The sequence below is a fragment of the Oryctolagus cuniculus genome, chromosome 2 (genome assembly GCF_051225735.1).
Source record: "Oryctolagus cuniculus isolate XC-2025 breed Fujian yellow rabbit chromosome 2, ASM5122573v1, whole genome shotgun sequence".
NCBI lineage: Eukaryota > Metazoa > Chordata > Mammalia > Lagomorpha > Leporidae > Oryctolagus > Oryctolagus cuniculus.
The window spans coordinates 98570619-98590694 of NC_142868.1; the positions used below are offsets into that span (position 1 = coordinate 98570619).

At 42.4% G+C, this 20076-nt stretch overlaps 1 long non-coding RNA gene across 6 annotated transcripts; it reads right to left on the reverse strand.

Annotated features, from left to right (window-relative positions):
- Positions 1-787: 787 nt before the first annotated feature.
- LOC149127924 (uncharacterized) lies at positions 788-18869 on the reverse strand. Of its 6 annotated transcripts, XR_016230095.1 has the most exons (4): positions 18412-18869; positions 16190-16276; positions 14401-14523; positions 11345-13732 (listed from the first exon to the last, which is right to left on the reverse strand). It is a non-coding gene; the product is annotated as an uncharacterized LOC149127924 (long non-coding RNA). The 6 variants fall into 6 exon arrangements; XR_016230098.1 differs by lacking the exons at positions 11345-13732; positions 14401-14523 and adding an exon at positions 788-1249 and having other exon boundaries at positions 18412-18859; XR_016230097.1 differs by lacking the exons at positions 11345-13732; positions 14401-14523 and adding an exon at positions 5736-8120 and having other exon boundaries at positions 18412-18859.
- Positions 18870-20076: the final 1207 nt, after the last annotated feature.

Below are 20076 nucleotides of genomic sequence, written 5' to 3' on the forward strand. Positions count from 1 at the left end.
TATTCTATCAGCTAGTATTTGCAGACACTATTCTTGTTTATGTGATCCCTTTGGTTCTTAGTCCTTTCATTACGATCAATTGTGAACAGAAATTGATCACTGGGACTAGTGAGATGGCATTGGTACATGCCACCTTGATGGGATTGAATTGGAATCCCCTGGTATATTTCTAACTCTACTGTTTGAGGTAAGTCAGCTTGAGCATGTCCCAAATTGCACATCTCTTCCCTCTCTTATTCCCACTCTTATATTTAACAGCGATCACTTTTCAGTTAAGTTTCAGCACTTAAGAAGAATTGTGTATTGATTACAGTATTCAACCAAAAGTATTATGTAGAACAAACAAAAAAATACTAAGAGGGATAACATATTAAGCTGCTCATCAACAGTCAGGGTGAGGGCTGATCAAGTCACCGTTTCTCATAATGTTCATTTCACTTTAACAGGTTTCCTTTTTGGTGCTCAGTTAGTTGTCACCTATCAAGGAGAACAAGTGGTATTTGTCCCTTTGGGATTGGCTTATTTCACTCAGCATAATGTTTTCCAAATTCCTAACAGGGATCACTTTTCAGTTAAAATTTAAACACCTAAGAATAATTGTGTGTTAATTACAGAGTTCAATCAATGGTACTAGAACAAAAAAAAATACTAAAATGGATAAACTATTACATTGTACATCAACCATCAGGACAAGAGCTGATCAAGTCACTGTTTCTCATAGTGTCCATTTCACTTCAACAAGTTTCCCCTTTGGTGCTCAGTTAGTTGTCGCCAATCAGGGAGAACATATGATATTTGTCCCTTTGGGACTGGCTTAATTCACTCAGCATGATGTTTTCCAAATTCCTCCATCTTGTTGCAAATGACTGGGTTTCATTGTTTTTGACTGCTGTATAGTATTCTATAGAGTACATGAAAAATATCTCCTAGGACAGATGTGTCCAAGTGTAACAATGCAAAGATATGCTATCACTGATCACAAGACCAGATCACCTGAGAATCTTCCAGTGCACAGAAGAAACATACAAGGCCATTCCTGAAAGCCCAAGACTCCTCCTGAATTTCCCCCAGCTGCTGTTCTGTGCCTATGGCAAAGCCCTCCCTGACCAACAAGGAAACAGGTGGTTTAGAGCAAGAGCCCTTACCTCCTATGCTGGCCACCCAAGTGAACTCCTCTTTGTAAAAACTGGTGTCTTGGCCTTGCGCTCTCATTTCAGTGGGGTCTGAAGAAGACACACAGAAGTAACACCTCACAAAGAGAAGGATAAGAACAGGTCATTAGCCTGGATACCAGGTTTCTGAAAGAGAGAGTATCTTTGGTATCTGTCACTTCTTCACCTCCTTCAATGACACCTTTGTCCATGTCACTGTTTGTCAAGGAAAACATCTGCCCAGTGACAGGTGGGACAAAGGTGAAGGCTGCCCTAGACAAATCCTCGCCATATACTGCCATGTTGGCTGGCCAGACGTGGCCCAGAGGTGCAACCAGCCAGGCAGCACTGCCCTACACATCAAACTCTGGGCTACAGAGGAACAGAACTAAGACCCCTGGACCTAGGGCCCAGTCAGCCCACTTGGGTATGATTGAGGACGTCACCCAGACGCTCACACAGCACCCACAGGAAAGGTGACAGTTGTGGTTGCTGACTCACCAGATGGCTTTCTGTTAACAAACTGCCATGATGGAAGCTAAAAACAAACTGGTGTCACCAACTATGCCTTATAAAGAGCACCAGTGAGAGATGCCCTTCATTCAGTCCAACATGGACTCTGACATTGACAGCTTTAAGACCAGTGACTTTTTTTTTTTTTTTGACAGGCAGAGTGGACAGTGAGAGAGAGAGACAGAGAGAAAGGTCTTCCTTTGCCGTTGGTTCATCTTTAATGGCCACCGTGGCCAGCACGCTGCGGCCGGCGCACCGTGCTGATCCGAAGGCAGGAGCCAGGTGCTTATCCTGGTCTCTCATGGGGTGCAGGGCCCAAGGACTTGGGTCATCCTCCACTGCACTCCCGGGCCATAGCAGAGAGCTGGCCTGGAAGAGGGACAACCAGGACAGAATCCGGCACCCTGACCGGGACTAGAACCCAGTGTGCCGACGCCACAAGGTGGAGGATTAGCCTATTGAGCCATGGCGCCAGCCAAGACCAGTGACTTTTAAAAATCATTTTCTCCTAAATAATGTAAGTTATGATTCAGTTTAAGAGTTTTAGACTTTTAGACTACCTAGCCAAGGAACGTCTTTAGAAGAGTTTTCCTGATGCTAATTTCTAACTTATTGAGATATTATGTGAGGATATTTACAGGTAACCTCTATTGATCTGAATTGCTGATTTTCACTTTTCAGATCCTAGGCCTTCTAAGATTCTTTTTTCTCAAAATGCCTAAATCTGATCAACTTAACCAAAAAGTTTTATAAAAGAGAGAACTAATGCTGTAAAAAGATTATACCAAATATGTTGCTTTTGCATCTGGAAATATGAATAAAATGTAATAAGACAGAATAATGACACTGGAAAAAAATCTGAAATTTATATCTAACTTTACTACCATCAATGTTCAGTAATTATATCAATCACACATTATTAAACATTATTCTTTCTAAATCCTTGAAGTCTTTTTAACATATCAAGAATTATAAACCACATACAAATATTTATGTAATAAGGACACAAATTTATTATACTACAACTTTGATTTAAAATAGTCCCTTTCCAAATGTTTTATTTTTAATATATAATCCATTTTGGTATACATTTATATGTATATATAAATATATAAATGTATATATAAAATATATATGTATATATACATATACACACACAAATGCCTGTGAACAGAACTTTTTTTTAAAGATTTATTTTACTTGAAAGTCAGAGTTACACAGAGAGAAGGAGAGGCAGAGAGAGAGAGAGAAAGGTCCTCCACCCACTGGTTTACTCCCCAATTGGCCACAACAGCTGGAGCTGAGCTGATCCGAAGCCAGGAGCCAGGAGTTTCCTCTGGGTCTCCCATGTGGGTGCAGGGGCCCAAGAATTTGGGCCATCTTCTACCATTTTCTCAGGCCATAGCTGGATCAGAAGTGGAGTAGCCAGGTCTTGAACCAGTGCCCATATGAGATGCCGGCACCACAGGCGGTGGCCCCACCTGTTAGGCCACAGTGCCTATACTAATGTAGATCAACTATGAGTGACTCCTTTCAAGACTTTACTTTTGGGCTGGCACTGTGGTACAGCAGGTTATGTTAGAGTTGAAAAAGCGTCCATCACCCCAAGAATGACTCCAAGAGGCTTTCTCTCATGAAATTAGCAATGGGTAAGGTTTATTGATGATCCAACATGTTGGGGCCCCTGAGTGTAAGAGAACAGGTGGCCCTGAGAAGTAGAGAGTCGGGGTTTTTATACACGTTTAAACAAAGAAAATCAATCATTGCATAGATCAAACAGTCGGTACAGAGTAAACAATTGATACAAGTTAAGTGATTTTACAATCAGTTGATTTATGAATACAGGGAGTACAGGATATCGAGTAAGGGCTTGATTAGACATCAGAGAACCATATGGCCTATACAGGGAGGATCAAAAAGCCTCCTATTACCAAAAGGGAGGGCCACTCAACAAGGTTACAGGAACTGCCTCAATGATACCTAGGAATGCAGCCGAATGGCGATAAGGGACATATGGTGGGGTCAGGGTTCCAGGAGCGAATAGATTTCTTGTGAAGGTTTGTTAATTTCTAAACAGTGACTCCTTCTATCTTACTTAGGTGAAACTAAGGTTACATCTACATTGGGGTAATTCACTGACTAACTAACTTTAAAGAGAATGGCTATACAGAGCAAGTCTAATGAGGTCGGGAAAGTTCACCAGAGGAGGGCAGGGGGAGCGGGAGCAGCTTTTAACTTTTTAACCCTTCAGTTACATATCTGGCTGCCAGTTTAAGTCCTGATTAGTTTTTTAATATTTATTTATTTACTTGAGAGGCAGAGACACAGGTAGAGGCAGAGAGAGAGAGGTCTTCCATCCACTGGTCCACTCCCCAAATGGCCGCAACGGCTGGAGCTGTGCTGATCTGAAGCCAGGAGCCAGGAGCCTCCTCCAGGTCTCCCACACAGGCACAGGGGCCCAAGGACTTGGGCCATCCTCTATTGCCTTCTTAGGCCATAGAAGAAAGCTGGATTGGAAGGAGCAGCTAGGATTTGAACCAGTTCCCATACAGGATGGCGGCACCACAATCAGCAGCTTCATCCACTATGCCACAGCACCATCCCTGCTTTGCTTCTGATCCAGCTTCCTGCTCACTCACCTGGGTGAGCATCAGTTGATGCCCCAGGTGTTTGGGACCTGCTACCCACATGGGAGATCCAGATGAACTTCTACTTTGTCCAGTCCTGGGTATTGCGGTCATTTGAGGAGTGAACAAGTGATGAAAGATCGCTCTGTTTCTGTCCCTCTGCCTCTCAAATAAAATACGCAATTCTAAGAAAAATTTCCCTTTTCTGTACCTTAGTTGGAAATGCTACTTTTAAGAGAAATGAAGTGAAGACTGGGATTCATTTGAAAAGAGGTGAATGGAAACCTAAGGAATAGTTTGGGAATACTTTTGCTTCACACTGAAAAAAAATCACTATGCTAAAAAGGTTTTGAATGATGTAAAACTACAGTGATAATACAGGGGAAATTTTAAGTATGATCATTTATATAAGTACAGTTATACATTTTTAAATCAATATGTAAGCATCTCTTCAGGAGAATTTCTATCAATCCAAGGACTGATTACACCATGAATTTCTACAGGCATGTTTGATAGGCAAAGGGATGGGGCTGGGGAAGAATGAAAGAAAAAGAAAGAGCTCGCATCTCTTCATTCACTTACTAAATGCTGGAACAGTCAGGGCTGTATTTGGCCAGAGCTCTGTGCTGGGAACTCAATCCAGATCTCGCACATGGACAGCAAGGTCCCAAATTCTTGAGCTGCCTTTCAAGGCCCATACTGGCTATAAACTGGAATCAGGAGTCAGAGTCTGAATCTGAACTCAGACCCTCCAATGTGGAAAGCAGATATCGTAACTGGCATCTTAACTGCTATTCCAAATGCCCGTCCTCTACATGCATTTTTAGGTTTACCCAGACTTTCATCTTCGCTGGATTCTTAATTTCATCATTGCATGTTAGGTTACTTTATTAATTCTTAGCACATGCCAAGTGTTTAAAATAGTACCCAATTCTTTATAACATGGTCTTTCAGTTGCACGTAATCCAAAGTTCTTAAAACCATTAAAATTTATTAATCTTGATAAACAATCCTTACTAGAAATAAATTATAGTAGGATTATCTTCTAAACATAATCTACCTGGAACATATGTGTAAGAGAATAAAGGGTGGGGCAGACAGGGAATAAAATGCCCAGAAGAATCTCCATCCAAAAGCAGTATCTTTGGGTCTGGTGTTGTGGGGTAGCAGATAGCACTGCTGCCTTCTATGCTGACATCACTTATGGGTGCCATTTTGTGTCCCAGCTGCTCCACTTCTGATCCAGCTCTCTACTAATGGCCTAGGAAAAGCAGCAGAAGATGCCCAGGTGCTTGAGGCCCTGCCACCCATGTGGAAGACCCAATAGAAGCTCCTTGCTCCTGACTTCAGCCTGACTCACCACTGGCCATTGCACCCATCTGGGGAGTCAACCAGCATATAGATCTCTGTCTCTCCCTCTCTCTGTAACTGACATTCAAATAAATTTTCTTTTTTTTTTTAAATCCAATAGACCTCAATATTTACATCGATCCCTAATTTGTAAATGAGCCTTTCTGACTGTCTGATATCAAGGTCCCCTGCCTTATACACCTCAGGTCTCTTTGTAAATGAGTAATACATAAGGCGTCCATTGCTTGTCATTTTTTAATTCAGAGAGGGAAGTATCAAAGAGAATGTCCCACAACAAAGCACTTTAGCAGGATCACTGAGCTGTTGGATAGTATGGGCAAGAGCAAACCTGACTAGAAGCTCCCATTGGGAGAAACTGACTTTGACTAAGAGGCCTCCAGAGTTACAGAGGGAGGAGTGATTTGGTTCTCTCTGGCACAGGATTTACAATATGACTCTGACATCTCTCTACAGAGATCATCCTTGTTATTTTTGGATTTTACAGTTCCCTGCATCCTGATTCTCTTCACTGTCATAAGAATATAAACCATAAATGATGCTTCTGGCCTCCTGAGATTGTGGATCTAGTTTGAGCATTTGATCTAGTGATTGCTCTAGTGATTAAGATATAGGTTTAAGATGCCCTTGTCCCATATTAGGCTACCTAGGTTCAAATCCTGGCTTGGCTCCCACCTCCAGCTTCCTGCTACTGTGCATCCCAGGAGACACCAAGTTAGGACTCATTTAATTCTGTCTCTGCCACTTACATGGAAGAGAAGAACTGTGTTTCCTGTCCTTGGCCTGTGCACTGCAGAAATTTATATGTAAGTTGGGCTGGAAGGTGGGAGACTTCTCTGTTTCTGTTTCTCTTATCTCCCTGTCTCAAATTTTTAAAAAAGGTGTCAATTGTCCTTCCAGCTAAATTTTTTTTAAAGATTTATTTATTTGCAAGTCAGAGTTACACAGAGAGAGAAGAGGCAGAGAGAAAGGCAGAGAGAGAGAGAGAGATCTTCCATCTGATGGTTCATTCCCCCAGTTAGCAACAATGGCCAGAGCTGTGCCAATCCCAAGCCAGGAGATAGGAGCTTCTTCCAGGTCTCCTACACAGGTGAAGGGGCCCAAAGACTTGGGCCATCTTCTACTGCTTTCCCAGGCCATAGCAGAAAGCTGGATTGGAAGTGGAACAGCCAGGTCTCGAACCAGCACCCATATGGGATGCTGGCACTTCAGGCCAGGGCATTAACCCACTATGCCACAGCACAGACCCCTCCAGCTAAAAATTTTAACAAGAGTCAAGAGAAGCTGATGGTTTATTCAGCCTATCATCCTTTGCAGCTGCTGATCTTATATAGATCAATGTGCTTAGTCTTCTAATTTCCAGCTTTTCAACTACATCCACAGCTTTTTAAAATTAACACTTTGGGTGCTTTTAAGACTTACCTATGGTCCCCAAACAACTCAAGTTTAAAAATTAAACAGATGGCATTGTGGCATAGCAGGTTAAGCTGCCACCTGCCCCACTTCTGATCCAGCTCCCTGCTAACGTACCTCAGAGTGCAGTAGAGGGCAGCCCAAGCACCCACATGGGAAACTTGAAAGAAGCTCCTGGCTCCATGCTTTGGACTGGCCCAGCTCTAGCCGTTGTGACTATGTGGTGAATGAACCAGTGGATAGAAGATCTCTGTGTCTCGCTCTCTCTGTGTAACTGACTTAAAAATAAATAAATACATATTTTTAGAAAGCTAAACAGACCTTAATTTTTGTATTTTTAAAATTATATTAATCTACTTGAGGGACAGAGAGCTTCAGATAGAGAGAGGGAGGGAGTCCCATTGGGTGGTTCACTCTTCAAATGACTATAATGGCCAGGGATGGACCAGGCTGTATCTCAGAGCCATGAACTCAATTCAAGTCTCCAAATGGGGCATTGAGAAATCAATGACAGCTGTGCATCAGCAGAAAGCTGGAATTTGGAGTGAAGTAAGATGCAAACTTAGACACTCTAGCATGGGATTTAGGTGTCCCAGGTACCATCTTAACCACCAGGCCAAACACCTGCCCCAGATCTTAGTTTAAATCATATTTTGGCTGCTTAGTAACAATGATCATTGATCATAATCTATACTCTCTTTATCTAGTTTTCACTATCTGAAATGAGATAATAGAGGCATAATTAAGCTCAAAATATGCACATGGAAGTCCAGTCAATAGGTAGTAGGAATGCAAAATCAAGGTTTTGGCTGAATGAGTTCCAGTTGACTACAGAGTATTTCCCTCTCAGCAGAGCTCACACATGAGTGGATCTAAAGTAGCAGACACTGACATGCATACAAGGAGCTCATCACAGGGTGCCTCCACATCTTTCTCATCATGTACTGCTCACAGGCTACATGTAGCTGCCTCACACTCCGAAATGATCACAGTGCTGTCTTGGTCGAGTCTCCAAATCCAGTATATCCTTTCAGTCATTAGGCTTATTCTTGATCAAACATAAAAGTACAGTAGAATGGGAAAATTAAAATTAATAGAAAATCATGGCTATGACATCAAAACAGCATCCAGTAAAAATGAGTTACATTTATTGACTGAGTCCATAATCAGATCATTTAACCGTAGTAGTCTTGAGTCGTGAGAAAAAGAGCTAAAGGAATGTTCTGAGTGTGTGTATGTGTACATATAAAACTACACAACTCATTCCCTATAAACACTCATAGAACTTTCTGCAGAATCGCTCCATAAATCACCATGAACATTAATAGGGTAAGACAAAACTTTGCAAGCAGTAAAGTCTTGATATTTACCTTCTTTCTAAAGGAAACACAATGAGTGTGTCCATGGCTAAAGTGAAGTGCTGGAGGCTAATTCAAAGCATATCCATTGAATTCTGTATGATATACTTTGACTTTTGAAACACAGGCCCATAGTAGACCTCCTCCAAGAAGTTAAACACAAAATCTTTTTTTTTTTTTTTTTTTTGGACAGGCAGAGTTAGTGAGATAGAGAGAGAGAAAGGTCTTCCTTCCATTGGTTCACCCCCCAAATGGCCGTTATGGCTGGCGCACTGCACTGATCCAAAGCCAGGAGCCAGGTGCTTCCTCCTGGTCTCCCATGCAGGTGCAGGGCCCAAGCACTTGGGCCATCCTTCACTGCCTTCCCGGGCCACAGCAGAGAGCTGGACTGGAAGAGGAGCAACTGGGACAAAACCGCACACCAACCGGGACTAGAACCCAGAGTGCCGGCACCTCAGGCGGAGGACTGGCCTAGTGAGCCACAGTGCCGGCCTAGAATTTGAGTCTTATACTATACCTCCCAAGCTAAAGTCTTTGCCATACAGGAGCCCCTGAGAATTCTACATTACAAAGCTGCAGACTATAAGAGCCAGATTTTGTGGGTAACATTTCCATATGTTTAGTCCACATATACAAGTATAGCCTGCCTTTGTTTTTATAACACATATTATAAAAAAGAATGTAGCATCTGTGAGCAATATATAAAAGGAATCTCTTACTGCACTAAAGTATGTAATTCTAATGAAATCTAATTGGAAAGGATACAGAACTGACTCACAATCTAATGTGTCAGCAACTAAAGGCTCAAAATGGATAAAAACCCTCTTTGGTAGTAATGCTTGTCCAGAGCCCCCTTCTTCCTGAAATGTTTGTTAGAACACTACTAATACTAGTGTACTATTAGAATAACAGGATAATAATTCTAATATTTTTTATAGATGGAAACTTCTATTAACAAAGCACACTTCACAGTTCCTTGGTGCTTGCAGTTTCCCAGAATAACCAGCACATAATAGCGAAGAGCAGTGAATGTTGGGGCAGTGTATTCTGGTTTCCTACTGTCACTTTAGGGGTGCTGTGTCTCAAGCCCTAGCAACAACAGAAAACCTGAAGAATACATCTCTTGATTCTGAGACCTCAAAAGTATCTGGGAGATAAGTGGTAAGAGATAAGTGACGTCACCTCAAAAAGACCCACATAAGGGCAGGTAAAGCAGGACGGACCACTAAGTATGACTTCAAGTGACTTTAGATTGCTGTTTCCAGTGCTGTTACTTGATGTCTGAGGATGTCTACTCTTTGTCACATTCTAACAAGAACATGTGCATTCTCACCAATAAGGCTGTAATATGCCTACAGTGAGGACATTCTGGCCAGGGGCATTCCTGTGCTACAGACTGTGCTATAGACAAAGGGACATTTACTCTAACACATCATGCACCATAATGAAGTTGCCATAGGTTTTGAGGACAGATTAAGGAGGAACAGACATGTAAGGGAATGAGATGACAAAGTGTATGCCTAGTACAAGGCCAGATGAGAAAGTACTCCTAGGAGTCTATGTCCCAAATGACTTCTCCATTGCACCTGAAAGTATAGGAGAAACTGAGCTAAATTGTTATGTGATACTTGTGTTCTCAGCCTTCTCAATAAACTCATTTCCCTTTCAAAATGAAAACAAAAGTTCAAGGTTCTGATGGAAATGTAAAAACACAAAATGGTGACAATGGTGTAAGGGCTGGGAACAGGGGATGCAAGCTGGAGGGTTCTGTTTAACACATACCAACACTGTCACAGCAGCCTTGGCATGTGGAGGGGAGCTCTATTCATTAAGAAAGGGGCAGGTGCCATCCACATGTCTACACAACTGACTTAGCCTTTGCACAATAACCATCTTAATTATAGTCATGGGAAGGACACAAGTGAAAGTTACTTTTCACCAAGAGGGGGGAGAATGAAAGGGGAATGCCAGGAGAAGAGGGGGACCTTGACACAAGGAAGACTGTGACAAAGACTCACCCTGGAGAGGAATGTGTAGATTTTGGAGAGAAGGCTGCTAAACAATGAGATTCTGCCCTCTAGGGGCATGACACTGGTATGCCAATCCCCATATTCAATGCCAGGGAGTGACTGGATAGCATGAATGCTAGAATACCAGGGTCACCAAGGATATCCTAGCTCTGTCGCATGCACTGTATCTGAGCTCTCCAAAGGGCAGTTACCATCCTTGGCCAGCAAGTATATCCGTATGGAACTTCCCCAAACTGCAGGTGTACTTTCAACACCTTTCTCAAACATTCCATCTACCCCTTTCCTATTGTGCTTCCTGCCTCCCCACCCTGCCCCAGACATGTCTCCTTAGGAAGAGACTGCCCTGAAGAAGGAGGGATCCCTCAGAAATTCAGGCCTCAATATCACCCCCACCTCCCTAACTCTTGGGATGAATCCAGCATGAAGAAACCAGTGCAGGGTACCTTACCTAGGAGAATTTCAGACAGGGAGTAACTTTCAGCATATGCAGTGGACAAGAGGCACAGCACCATCCCTGCCTGCTGCTGTGTGTGTCAGAGCAAGTCAGGGCCTGGGGCAGGAGCACAGGGCTGTGGCATGAGCACAGGAGATGCAAGATTCCTGCTCTAAAACTTTTGAAGAAAGGAAATGGGTTCATTTTGGGTTAAGAGTAAAGAAAGAAGCGTGGAGGACAGAGGGTCAGGGAAGGAAATGCACATTTTTACATTTGAAAAATGGCTTGAAAAATTGGCTCTTCACTTAAAGACATAAACAGACTTTGGAGAGTAGTGTTGGAAAGACAACTCACTATGTACAATGGAACTGTAATAAGACTGTCAATATATTTTTCAGCAGAAATTTTGCAGTCCAGAGGGAGTGGTATGGTTTATTCAAAGTCCTGAAAGAAGTAAACAAAAAAATGTGAATCAATGTATTATTTTCAGTGATCCTGTATTTCAAAAATGGAACATAAAGAAACTTTATTAAAAAAAAAAAAAAGGTAAAGGTGTTTATCACCATTCACTGGAAAAACTGCTAAAGGAAATTCTTCAAGGGGAAGGAAGAGGATACTAACTAGTATAAAGAAATCATGTGAGGGGCTGGCATTGTGGCTCACTTAGTTAATCCTCTGCCTGCAGTGCCGGCATCTCATATGGGTGTTGGGTTCTAGTCTTGGTTGCTCCTCTTCCAGTCCAGCTCTCTGCTGTGGCCCGGGAAGGCAGTGGAGGATGGCCCAAGTGCTTGGGCCCTGCATCCACATGAGACCAGGAGGAGGCACCTGGCTCCTGGCTTCAGGCCAGTGCAGTGCCAGCCATAGTGGCCATTTGGAGAGTGAACAACAGAAAGAAGACCTTTGTCTCTCTCTCTCACTGTCTATAACTCTACTTGTCAAAATAAAAATAAATAAAAAAAGAAATCATGTGAAAATACAAAGCTCATCAGCCAGTGTGCATACAGTATCAGATTCAAACCACTAATATTCTAATTATGGAGAACTGATAAATTATATCACTAGTAAAAGGTTAAAAGACACTCTATAGGGGCTGAAGCTATGGCGTACTGGGCTAAGCCTCTACTTGTGGCACTGGCATCCCAGGTCAGCACCAGTTCTTGTCTCAGGATCATGTCTTGGCTAATCTGCTTCTGATTCAGCTCTCTGCTATGGCCTGGGAAGGCAGTAGAAAATGGCTGAGGTGCTTGGGCCCCTGCACCTGCATGAGATACCTGGACGAAGCTCCTGGCTCCTGGCTCCTGGCTCCTGGCTTCAGATCACCCCAGCTCCAGCTGTTGTGGCTATTTGGGGAGAGAACCAGTGCACAGAAGACCTTTCTTTCTTTCTCTACCTCTGTCCATCTGTATCTCTACTTCTTAAATAAAATAAATAAATAAATGAAAAATAACTATAGCTGCAACATTTCCTAAATGATACAAAGTATAAGGTGAAAATGTGACATTCCAACATAAAATGTAGGAGGAGGGGGAGTAAAAGGATAGTCTGTGAATGATATCAGATTAAGGCTCTCAACCTAGAGTTTTTTATTTTTATTTTTTTAAATAGAAGAATTAGGAAAACCACTAGGCAAACAACTATATCATGAGGGATCTCTTAAAAGTTCAGGAAAATGTGTAATTTCAAAATATTTTTCACCAAAATAAACTTATATTTTAATTCTAATTTCATTAACTTTTTGAAATAAAGATAACAAAAAGATTTTTTAAAAGATTCAAAGTATGTCACTATAGAAAATCATCAAGTCACAAAGGATATTGGTTAGAGATGAAAAAAAGATGAATTTATAAAACAATAGTACTAATAAAATAGTAATAAATCCTCACCTCTTAATAATTATTTTGAATGTAAATGAATTCTCTAAATAACAGGCAAACAATGGATGGAGAATAAAAAAAAGATAACGATATGACTATATAGAGGCTATAAGAGGCTCATTTACTTTAAAGGGCATTTATAGATTGGAAGTGAAGGGATGGAAAGAGATAATCAATGTAAATGAAAAGCAACAATAATCAGAGGTAACTATAAGTCAGATCACCTAAATCAGACTTTAGGCCAAAGCTGTAACAAAGAGACAAAGGTCACTGCATAGTGATAAAAGTATCAGTTCATCAAGTGGATATAAAATTATACACACACCTAAACTCAGACTATCTCTCTGTCTCTAACACACAGGAATACATATAAGAAATTTAAAGGAAAACAGACTATTACACAATAAAGGCAGGGATTTGAAATCCCCATTTCTACAATAGATCATCTAGATTGAAAATCAACAAGAAAACATTGGGACTGAATTATGCATTAGGAACAAATGGTCCTACCAGACATATACAAAACATTCTGGGGGCTGGTGCTATGGTGTGAGCTGAGACTCCGCCTATGGTGCAGGCATCCCATGTGGGTGCCAGTTCTAGTCCTGGCTGCTCCTCTTCTGATTCAACTCTCTGCTATGGCCTGGGAAAGCAGTGGAGGATGGCCCAAGTGCTTGGGCCCCTGAATCCGTGAGGGTGACCTGGTAGAAGCTCCTGGTTCTGGGCTGCAGATTGTCTCAGCTCCAGCCATCGCAGTCATTTGGGGAGTGGACCAGCAGATGGAAGACTTTTCTCTCTGTCTCTCCCTTTCTGTAGCTCTGCCTCCCAAATAAATAAATACAAAATAATTTTTTGAGATTTAAAAGCAAGATTTATTAGAGTCAAAGACCTCATGACAAAACTGGAAGCTCCCAAGGACAAGTACTTCTGACCTTGCTAAAGGTAACTTTTGGGATAAATAAAATCTAGAAAAAGAACAAACAAAAAAAACATATTTTGTCCAAGAACAATACAATAAAATCAAAAGTCATCCAAATACACATAGAATATATGTGGTCATACATTAAGCCACAAAAATAATGTCAACAAATTTAAGATTAAAATCATATCAAGTATAATTTCACACCCTAGTGGTCTGAAAATAGAAATTAATAATAGGTGAATTAGAGAATATACAAATATGTAGGAACTAAGCCATATACAACCCTAAATAACTACAGGATCAAAGAAAAACTAAAGAGGGAAGCTAAAAATACCTTGAAGAAAATAAGGAAACAGCATACAAAGCTAATAGGATGTAGCAAAATGTAGTACAATACCACCAGAACAAAAAAGAAGATATCAAATAAACAATTTAATTATCTAATGTTATAGCTCAACAAATTAGGAAAAACACTAAATAAGAAAATCAGCAAGAAAAGGAAATGACAGAGATTAAAGAAGTAATTAATAATACATTGTGGGGGGCCACACTGTGGTATAGGGGGAAAGCTGCTGACTGCAGTGCCAGCATCCCACATGGGCAATAGTTCCAGTCCTGGATGCTCAACTTCCAATCCAGCTCTCTGCTATGGACTGGGAAAGCAGTAGAAGATGGCACAGGACCCTGGGTCCCTGCACCCACTTGAGATACCTGGAAGGAGCTCCTGGCTCCTGGCTTCAGATCAGCCCAGCTCTGGCCACCACAGCCATTTTGGGAGTGAACCAGTGGATGGAAGACTTCTCTCTCTCTGCCTCTGCCTCTCTGTAACTCTGCCTTTCAAATAAATAAATAAATAAAGTTAAAATAAAGCCCTCATTTAAACATCATAAAATAAACTACTTATGATTGAATTAACCAATAAGGAGAACGATCTGTATACTCAAAAGTGTGACATATGAATAAAGGAAATTGAAGACAGCAGAAACAATGGAAAGCTAGTCCATGTTCATAGATCAGAAAAATAACACTGTTAAAATGTCCTTCCTACCCACACAAAACAATGTAGATATTTAATGCAATCCCAATCAAAATTTTAATGTCATTCTTCACAGAAACAGAAAAAAATATTAAAATTTGTATAAACAGGAAAGATTAAGAATCACCAAAACAATCTTTAGCAAAAACACCAAAGCTAGATGTATTACAAAGCTACAGCATGGTACTGCCACAAAAACAGAAACATTGACTGATGGACTAGGACAGAAAGCCCAGACATAAACCTAAAAATTGACAATTAACTGATTTTCAAATAAGGTACATAAATGTAGTAAACATAAAATGTAGTAATAGTAGTCTCTTCAACAAATCCTGCTGAAAAAAAGTGCCATCCACATGCAAAATAAATTGGCTACATCTAAATATTTATATGCAATCACTAAAAAATAGATTTCATGCTCAAATATAAAATCTAAAACTAGAAAAGTACTAACAGAACAGGAAAAAGTCCCAAGACATCAGTCCAGAAAATGAATTATTGGATGTGATTCCAAAAGCCAGGCATTAAAAGAAATACAGATTACTGGGATTATAGGAAATTAAAAACTATTTATACTGCAAGATAAATGACAAAGTGAAGAGAAAAGCCACACATTAGAAAGTAAGAGGCTAACAACAAATATGTATAAGGGAATCTAAGTACTCAAAATAACTCAAATATCTTTATTAAAATAAGAAAAGAAACCAAATAGACATTTCTCAGTAGAAGATATATAAATGGTCAACATATGAAAACATCTTTGATATTATTAATGATGAGACACAAATAAAACAAAAATAATGTATCACTTTTCACCTGATGGAATAGCTACTATCAAAAAGATGCAAAATAGTAAGTGTTCATAAGTACAATAGTCTCTGGAAATGTAAATTAAATCAGACAGCTTAGAAAGTAGTATGAAGTTTCCTCTAAAAACATAACATAGAACTTGCATTGGATTTATTAATTCCAAAACTAAGTATATATTTGAACATGAAACCATTATATTTAAGATATAGCTGTACTCCCATGTGGAGTACATAAGACATAAAAACCATGAACATGTTCACCAACACATGAATGGACTTAAAATGTATTCTACTCAGATTGAAAAAGAAGAAAATTCTGTCACATGACAAGATACATGAATAGAGCATATTATATTATGTGACACAAGTCAGGCACAGAAAGGCAAATATATTATCTTGTTTATATCTGAACTCTGAAAAGCCAAAATGCATATAAGATTCACTAAGTCATAAAACAGACTAAATAAATGTTAAAAGGACTGAACTCACAGGAGGTATTTTCTGATTATGAAGGATCACAAGAGAAAATTAGGGGCGCACATTTGGCCTAGTGGTTAAAATGCCCCTTTAAATGTCCATGTCCTGGATTTGAGCCTTGGTTCTGCCCAATATTCCAGCTTCCTGAAAATGTGCACACAAGTGATGGATCACGTACCTGAGTCTCTTCCGTGCATGAGAGAGACAGGAATGGAGTTTCAGGATCTAGGCCTCACCCTGGTCTGGCTCTGGCTGTTGTGGGCATCTAGGGAGTAAACCAGTGAATGGGGGATATTTTAAAAACAATATCTGATATCAGTAAACTACCCTTCTACCTTAAGAAATTAGAAAAATTGGAAAAAGCTAAAGCCAAACCAAAGAGGAAAAAGATATATAGAAGGTAGAGTGGAAAAAGACAAAGAAACGACGGTGCAGCGGTGGCTACTTGCAGGTAGGGAACCAGGGGCTAGGGATGATGGCACATTGTGAGATCTTTCTGCCCAGCAAGATCCTGCTATCTCTGCACCCAGCCATACCGTACAGGATCTCTCCTTGACCCCAATTTGCTCTACTCATTCCTGTCTCACTTTTGCATTCTGCTGATTCCTCTGGGACAGGCCATGCAAGATTCACAACCCACTTGCTTCTGTCCACCCAACGCCTGGCAGGCTTGCTTAGCTTGCAGTGTCAAGAAATGTATAGTGTGTAAGCCAAGTTCACACGTAAGCAGCTTGAGCATGTTTGGATCTCCTGGACACTAACAGTATATCTGCAACCCTGGTAAAAGAGAGAACTATGCTACTCACTGATAAATACAGAATTTCTTCATCAGGAAAATGATCCCCATGTCTCATCTGGAGACCAGGGGATATGCAAGGATCTTGATGAACACTGTATGAGTGGTGGTCAAGAAAGGCAGAGAAATCAGAACCCTAGTCCAGTCACAGGAGCAGCTGCACACATCTCAGAAAGCAAAAGCAAATGAGGTCCTGCCCACTGCCATTGGTGGTTCCTGAACCAGGTGACCAGGTACTGAAACTGCTCCACCTCAGGAGACAGATCAGACGCACAGTGTGGACAGAATGTGTGCAGCCTCATCCATAATCCATGCTGCACTCACAGTGAGTCCCATCATTCCCAGTCACTCCTTCCCTCTACCCCTTGACCTCATTTTTGAGACACGCAGGCTCAGGAAGAAGGCCCTGAAGTCACTACCTTCCCAAGTAAGCCTGGCTTCAGCTCTGTCCAAATATATACCTCCCCCGTTCAACCCACTCCTGATCCCTCTCGGAGCCTGGGTCTCCTCCCAACTGCCTGAAAGATACTCTGGGGAGCAGAGATACTCTGCAAGACGCTTGTCTGATACAAAGCAGTTGCAGGACAGGACCAGTGCTTTGGGATCATATCTTCCCAGCTTGGTGAAAAATTAAAAAATGAGCATCAATATTTGGGGCATCCAGTTTGAATAACTAAAGCTTCCATGTCCAGGTCCTACTTTTGTTTTCTTCTTTTCTGTTTCTTACCCCTGTTTCCTTGCTGTACTCCATCTATAAACCCATGGAGAGAGGTGACTATGTCTCCTACTACGATCTGCCAGCTCCCTTACACTAGTTTTCACTTTATATATGTGAGTTGACAGAAATATACAAAAAAGTATAGCTTTTAAATACACTTAATTAAATCTCTTAAAACAACTGATTTTTCTCAGTCTCTAAAAAAATTATCTTTAAGTCAATTCTGAGGGAAGAATAGCTACCTCACCTTTGTTTAATTTTTTACAAAACACAAATAAGCATTTATTTCCCTTTAAATCTGTTTATTCTTGTATTGCAGGTATGTATCTCATGACTGCATTTGGGGGATCCTCAAAGGCCATGACTAGGGCTAACGTGCTTTTCCCAAAGGGCAGCAGTGGAGGTGGGAGGGTGATTTGCAGGACTGTCCTCAGCATGCACAACAAGAAAGGCGTGACTACAGCTAGAGCACCCATCAGCATGTAGCCTGGTCACCTGGGAAGACCTGGGTGAAGTGTCCGTCCTGACTGGGGATCTGCTGAGATCTAAGCTAAAAGCAAATCCAATCAGAAGTCAGAGAGGACCTTGTGGTTGGGAAACAGAATTTCACAGCAACTTTGAATGAAACTGAGGATCAACATGAAGGGGGATAATGACAATAAAACGACTAAAATCCAAGTAAAACTATTATAGCACCACACACGACTGTCTTTATGTACAAGGGTATCCAACAGGGTCAGAGAAGGAAATAGAGGTCAGACTCGGACCAGGATTCCAGGACTAACGGGAGTAACCCGTTTCAACAAAGTGCAGACAAAAAATAAAACACTGGCACAGTCAGTGACAACAGAACACAAGGAGGATGGATGCACACAGGAGAGCCTACCATGGAGACTGCAGATGCCTGAACCAACTCTCCTCAAGACCGGGAGCGCAGGAGGAACCGGGAGAAGCGCGCAGCACACCCGCTGACTCCTCCTAGTCCCAGCCTCCCACTCAGAAGGCGCTGACGGACCTGAGAGGCTCAGGCTGAGGGCTTCTTCCACCATCACAGCTTTATTCCTGGCTCCAACTTGGAGACCACCTCACGGCTGCTAACGCAGGAACCTGTTAGGAGGGAAAAGAATCCTTAACGCCAGGCTCCTGCGGCCACTGGACCGCCGCCGCGCGCTTTTCGCCAGTTCTGCTGCGCCTGCGCGGAGAGGCCGGCAAACCCGGCGCGCTTGCGTCACTTCTCTCTTCCAAGTTCCCAGGACGGTGCTGCTCGGCACCTGCGCGGGACAGCCGGCGGCTCAGGTTGCAGGCTCCTGGGCGATACCTGCTGTCAGTCAACGGGTCGTTTCTCCCGGCAGCCCTCCTCCTTCCAGTCCCTCAGGGAGGCGCGGTGGAGCCCGCCCCAAGGTCCCCCGGTGCAGGAGAAGTGGCTATGCGGCCACGGTTCCGGGGTTCCCGCCCGCGACCCGGATGGCCGATACAGGTCCGTCCCGTGGACATAGGCTCCGGCTGCACGACTCGTGTGCTCTCCAGGAGCCCCCCTCCCCCACCATCCCCGTCCCAACCCTTAGCCACCCCGGCATCTTTCCAGGGCTTCCCCCGCTGCTGAACCCCTTGCCTTCTGCCCCCTTTCTCTCTCCACTCGCTGCAGATTCTGGGAGCCAGTTCAGTCTCTACCCGGGATGCCCCGCCCCCTACACTTCCCTGCTACCCCTACTTTAATCTGGGGCTCAGGCCACTGTTTGAAGGTCACCCTCTGGGTCCCCTAAACTTACCCCGTAATCACTTGCAGACTCTGGTGGTCCCTCACCTCTTTCCAACTTAGCCCTTATGTACTTGTTCCTCCCCATCTTGCTAAGCCCCTTGGGTTTTTGACTTTGCAAATACTTTAACAACTTACCCCTCACCCCTCTTTCTCTTCCTAGCCTACCCCTGAATTGCGTCTCTTCCCTGGTTGGAATTCCAGCTCTCTACTCCACCTCATGCCTCCTAAGGGCTCTTTCAGTCCCACGCTGTATTCCTAGTCCCCTGTTTCCTGTGTAGCAGTCCAGAGCCAGGCAGTTCTGGTCTCTTTGAATATTACAATTTCTGCCGCACTGTGGGGAGTGCTGGGAGACAGACAAGTGCACCGAGGGAGGAGGGGAAACATTTATCCTCTTCAGAAACTCAACTGAAAAGAGGGTATTTATATATGTGGGCAAACACAAAAACACTCCCCGCCTACACTCAGTCTGGAGGTTTGGAAAAGCTGAGAGTATTTATATGGTCATTTGGGGGGTGGGAGTGCCCTGGAGATCTCACAAGAGAGGGACTGATTATAATTAGGAAAGGGTTGAGGAGAAACAACTGCAGCAGGCAGTTCTTCGAACACACAGCATGTACTTCATGCTGGCATTGTGGCCCAGCAGGTTAAATCTCTGTGTGCAGTGGGTCCTGGCTGCTCCACTTCCAATCCAGCTCTCTGCTAATGCACCTGGGAAAACAGAAGTTGGCTCCAATATTTGGGACCCTGCTACCCATGTCAGGGAGACCCAGATGGAGTCCCAGGTGCCTGGAT